Source organism: Ornithodoros turicata, chromosome 8 (genome assembly GCF_037126465.1).
Source record: "Ornithodoros turicata isolate Travis chromosome 8, ASM3712646v1, whole genome shotgun sequence".
Classification (NCBI taxonomy): Eukaryota; Metazoa; Arthropoda; class Arachnida; order Ixodida; family Argasidae; genus Ornithodoros; species Ornithodoros turicata.
In genome coordinates, this window is record NC_088208.1 from 37,281,410 (window position 1) to 37,287,622 (window position 6,213).

Here is a 6,213-nt window from a genome sequence, read left to right on the forward strand (position 1 = left end):
GACAGAGTACGGGGACATCCATATATTGCAGTGCGCATACTTGCCGCACGAATTCCTCGCGTTCCGAAAGAACGGCGCCGATTAGCTCCATCTTCCCTTGGGCGAATAAAAAAAAAAAAGTACGCGCGGGGAACTGCGGACTCTAATATAATATATAGGCTCTTTTCCACAAGTGACGGATATACCCCAACTGAGCTCGTTATTAGGTTATGTATATTGAATATATAAGTTCCCCCCCCCCCCGCATGCGGTGTATACACACAAATAGGAGAGGGTCGTACTTTATTGCATTTTCACGCACTATGGCCTCAAAATAAGCGAGTAATCATTCAAATTGCGGCTACATATATAATATGGGCCCCACACGGCGTTACAGAGGATATGTTTGGCAGCAATTAGTTCTGTTTGAGGTTCATAAATCGTATCGACAGTTCGAAGGAGTGGGGGTAGCTGCTATAGCTAAGGTATTAGCTATAGAGCCACTAGCGTTATAGATAGGTAGCTTAGGTGGTTGGACAGTTCGCTTGCATATGCCTCAAAGTTATACACTCTAAGAGTAGAACTTCACCGCATAGCACGCGCTGTGCGCCAACCATGCGTTGCCATGAATGATAGTGTTATCGCTCCGAATTCGAAGTGACAGGGGACGTACGCTTTTTTGTGTCAATTATCATATATCAAAATTCCCATATCCATATGTCCAAACAGCATTCGTGGCAATGGTTGGCGCACAGCGTGCTACGCGGTCTCTTTTTAGAGTGTAATGATGATGATGTTGATGAGACATGATATGTTGGATCGCGATTGGTAGAAAATTCAGGGTATTATGTCGAGAGACAACTATATTAGCGACATCACAATAATCATAATTAATTTCTCCCAGCAAGTCTTTTTTTTTTTTTATGTGCGATGAAATACACACGGCGTCCATATCAAAGAACAATGAAAGCGGCATACCCATAGTTAAGAATATACACAAAGCACACGGCATCTGATCCTGAGATCTGTCAGCCGATACGTAGCCCACTGATACACAGAAGCCTGTGGGTTCGAGCGTGTCAACAAACGTTTTGAGGAACTCCAATTAACAGGACGCTTCACTTAGTGTGCTGAAAAAATTCTAACAGGAGAATTCCGTGATATATTAATGCCTTGAGTAGTTTTCAGCAAACAAGAGCGTTATCGCCGGAGTTATAGCTCCGGAGTAAACGTGGCACTCGTTTCTTGCTGGTGAAAACGCGCATGAGTATCGGCAAGTTTCCTAGCTCAGCCGTATAGAAAGCAGAAGTCCCTGATGGTTGCCTAAGATGTGGTCATTGAAAGAAAGAACAAACTTTGCTGTTATCCCCCCCACAGGACAGATGTATACGCGGACGCCAATGTGCGACTAAAACAACGGCGGATCCATTACAGAAGTTCAGAGAAGGCGACTAGAAGCTCAGATGGGGGTCTCTAGCGATAGGGTCACTGTAAAAGATGGTCCACCAAAAAGTCAGCTCGCGTGGCGTATAGAATCAATGCATATAGAATTGTGTTGGGACTGTACTACAGGGCTTGCCCTCACAGTCCCGTTTTGTGTGTGTACATTTTTCAACATAGACTCAATAAAGATTACGCCACTAAAAAAAAAAAAAAAAAAAACATACACCACTAAAATCGCCTTTCACGTCGAGACTGGGAGGTGTCGCGGGTTCGAACCCCGTTACCGGTTATGCTGTCTGAGGTTTTCCCTGCGTTTTCCGAAGACTTTCGAGACGAATGTCGGCACAGTTCCCTCTGAAGTCGGCCCAGCACGCACACCAACCCCCCATATCCCCTCTCCATTTGTCCATGTCTGTATGCTACTCATAGCCGCAGTTGCGTGGCGGCGCTAGCACGGAACCGAAGGGGGGAAAAAAAGAACCGAAAAGAACGGAAAAGCAGCTCTAAAAAAAAGCCGGACGGTCTGACTGTTCCGAGGAACATAAATCGGTAGCGCATGCAGTGTCTTCCGGATGAGACTATGTCTATATAGACGCCCCACGCTTCTGGGATATTTTCTCCTCATTCCACGTGAACTCGGTACATAAGTGGGTACATCCACAAATACACATTCCACTGCAGTTCCGAACCCTTAATCTCGGGGGAAAAACTCATCATATCCCAACCCTTCCCCCTCTCCCGAGTACCCTTCCATCCAGATCATGCAGCAACGTATCCGTTACCAACGCAAGCTGTGGAAGCACTTAATAATTGAGTCCCAAACCGCAGATACCCACAGCCTGTATGGTGCTGCATCCGTTGCGGCAGCCGACCGACCACCTTGCATCACAATGGTTGTGACTCCGGAGCCGATACTAATGCGATTATTAGAAGCACCAGCTGTGACCACCACCACTCATTGTTGCCAGGAACTCAGATTTTTTTTCTCTCTCTCAGTCTCTCCCCCCGCACCCCGCCATCTTGGATGAGTTTTGTTATGCTAAGAACGCCCTTCACCGTGCGGCCGCCAACCGTCAGCTTGCCACACTTAATTACTAAGAGCGCACGCTATATATATAACTTGCATATTGGAAAGAAAAGTAAACGCGTTTGCGGGTTATTAAAGAACGGGCCAATATGAGTTTCCGGGTGTATCGAATGTTGGGTACTTTCTGTTGATGCGATTATTTCGGCATTTTGATTAATGCAGCGAGAGTTCGGTAAAGAAGGCGACAGAAAATATGATGGTTCAACCAATGGCTTCCTGTCAGCACGCGTGGCCAGAGAGCGATTTTAAACAAGTCAGGGTGCGAAACTGAAATCAGTTTCAGTTTTCAATTCTATTCCAGTATTTATGGCTCTTGATGGTTCGGTGGAATTCAGATTCATCGACCACTACAAATGACCTGGCACACGTGATATGGCACTTGAACAGCAGCAGGTGCGCCAAATACGCATACCGCGCACTTGTTATTTATCGTTGACCGCTTGAATTCCAGGTGGTATGAATTTAACCAGTTGGGCCTTAATTTGCGTGCCTAGAGCGTTGATTCACACAGAGAAAAGTAGAGGAAAACACATATGAAGACAAATAAAAACTATAAAACGAAGTATACTAATAAAAGCGTCAACAGCTAAAGAGCGAAATTTAAACAATACATATCGTTGTTTCCACACAACATGCATGAAGATGCAAGAAAAAAAAAGTATTTGTTTTGAGGTTTCTTGTTAAATTGAATTTTACCGAACGTTGACTTTTGCTACACGTTCACAAAGTTGAGTGGGAACCGAACCATCTCCCTTTTTATTTCATTTTTTTGCTATGCTTTGGTTCGAGTACAACGTTCATAAACGCAAAAGAAAGTAAGGTTTTAATTTCATTCCGCTTCACTAAAAGCAAATTCGAGTCGATATGGGTTTAGGTTCAATACCATAAAGAAGGCATAGTTAAACAATTATTACAAAGTAAATAGTTAAGAATCCGATTATTACAGCTTGCAATTTACCGAAGTACATACTGCAGTTAAGAGTTTTTGTTACATTCTAAACATGTACTCTACGGTATAAGCAGCAGGAACAGCTAGGGAAGAAAAAGTAAACCAACACGAAAACCCCAATACGAGACGAAAGGAGACTGTAGTACGCGACCATGTAACTTAAACTTTCCCCGCTACGAGCGCTGCACTATAGCACTCTTCGAACTATAGCCAATAAAAAGATGAGCGCCTAGCCACTTTTTCATCGCCAATTTTGATATTTCAATAAAAAAAAGGGGGGGGATAAGAAAGCAAAACACACTCGAAGCTGTCATCGACATGTTCGGCATCTAAACAACCAAATCAAACGCAAGACCCACAAATCGTATCAGCTTTCCGAAGACCCAAATCGTTCTCAATAGATCTCCGCACCGTCCATTCTCCAGTCGCTCACAATGGGTCACTACGGGCGGATGAATAGCGCGAGACAGACAGACTGCCCTCTATTGGGAAGCAGGACAAATTCGAGTGCGTTCGCTCACCTGAACCATGCATAACAAAAAGAGAAACAGACAAAAGTGTACTAGGTTCTCTACTCATCTTTGCGATCAGACACAAACAAGCAAAATAAGAGTGGAACTAATTCTGACAGGGTTCGAGCCGCGGACCCACCAGCGCGGGGTCGAGGGACAAATCTGTGCACGGGTCTTTAGCTCGAAAGCTCATGGAAGGTCGGGACACGGCTAAAAAAAAAAGGAAGCGGCTTTCATGGGACCGACCGACCTATACGATTGTCCCCGCTGAGTGTGTGGGTGCGTTCAAGCGCAGGAAAAAGCCGACCGATTCGATGTGTTTTATGCGGTGGACGGGATCCAGGACTGCAGCTTTCCAAACGGGATGGATGGATGGATGGCGGTTTGGCTTTCACGTCCTCGTAATATGTTTGCCAGTGGAGAGACCACGTGATCAGTTCGGTTATCCGTGAGGCAGAGGTGGGGAGTAAGGCGTTACAAAAGTAGTGCATTATCGGTAATGCGTCACATTCGAGTAGTGAAATATGCTAACGCATTACATTTGGGAGAAAAGTAAAGAGTAACGTCATTACATTTTTACTAACTAACGCGTAACGGCGTTATGCGTTCCTGCGTATTCGGGAACATTGCTTCATTGTCTAAACTTGAAAGCTTGAGCTGAGGAGCGTGCCTGCGGAATCCGGGAGAATCCCAGAATTTTTCTATTCGTCTCTAACAACGACAAGAAGGTCCCATCGGCACCCACGAAGAACGCAAGAGTAGGATTATTGACCTACACTTGTTGTGATGTCATCTATGTTCACCACCTTCATTTTTCTCTCCCTCTGGTATTTTTTGAACGAATGGGGGAGAAAGCGACAGAAAAATAGCCTCAACCCCTTGAACAAGTGACGAAGTACCAAGGGATTTGCTTTTCGGATTTGCACTGTGTGAGATAAAAGGTCACGTCACTGCAAAGGACGTCCTCTCAGCCAATAGGATCACAATCACAAATCACAAATGAAAATTTTGGACACCAACTACTTCTGCGTTGTAATAAATCCTATCTGTAAGTTGTGTTCATGTGATCGTTGTTTGTGCCTAACATTGCTTGTATTCATTTTCGGAATGCCCTTGTGTGACTCAACCAGAATGTGGCACATAGTATAACGATTCCTGGTGAAGTAATGCAAAAGTAATGGCATTACTTTTCAGAAGTAAAGGCGTTAGTAACGTGTTACATACTACTACAACAGCAACGAATAAAGTAACGCGTAACGGTAGTGCTCTACGAAATAAAAGTAACTTCCCCACCTCTGCCGTGAGGAGCGCAAAATACAAAAAAAAGAACATACAGGAAACGAAACTCTTAGGAAGGAGAAAAAAACTCTGCTTCGTCAGGAGAAAGTCGGTGCTATATTCTTACCTTTCTTTCCAGATAAGCAGAGCTTTGCCGAGGGTGGTCAACCTGGTGCTGTTGGAGAAAGAAGACATGTCGAAGTAACGGATATTCATCATTGCTGAAGGTGTTCACTGCACCCTTTCACGTCTTCCGTAGCTGCTCACGCTGCTGTTCTACCAACTATTGCAGCTCCTGTATCACCACTCGATGTGTAGGACTTATGAATCATACGTACAAGACAGCTGATACGTCAAGCAGCTACTCTGGCTGCTTTATGGCACGGTCCCTGCCTGTATACAGTTCTACTGTCACCCTCATAAACAATAAATAAATAATAAAAAAAGACAGTGGTCCAAAATGCAAGGCTTGATTTGAACTCACAATTCCTGATTGAATTCACACTTCCTAAGCATTGCACTGCGTTGGCAGGACTTCTCAAACATAATTTTGGTCACTGGCCACTGATGCCGCTGCAGGCAGACCGTATACGTTGCTGAATTTCAGAGGCTAAGTTTCCACGGTAAAGACTTCGCGCCAGGGCCAGGGCACATGACCTCTAGGGCGTGTACCAGAAGCAGTGCCCGGAGCTCGGAACACGAACGACGACGGGCACTTGATTTTCTACCGCCACTGCCAGGGGGATACTTTAAGTACACAGCCGCCAGGTACTGTGATTCCTTCTGTCAACGACAACACTGAAATGACTTTCAGCGCTCCAAGTGGTGACTTTAGGCACTCTTTGCTGGCAAGCCACGGCCATGGCAAAGAAGACGGGAACGCTGAACATGGTGCTGGCGGCCAGCGACAATCATGGCACTACTCAATGAGGCATTGCGACGCACGCCAAAGAATCGACAACGAA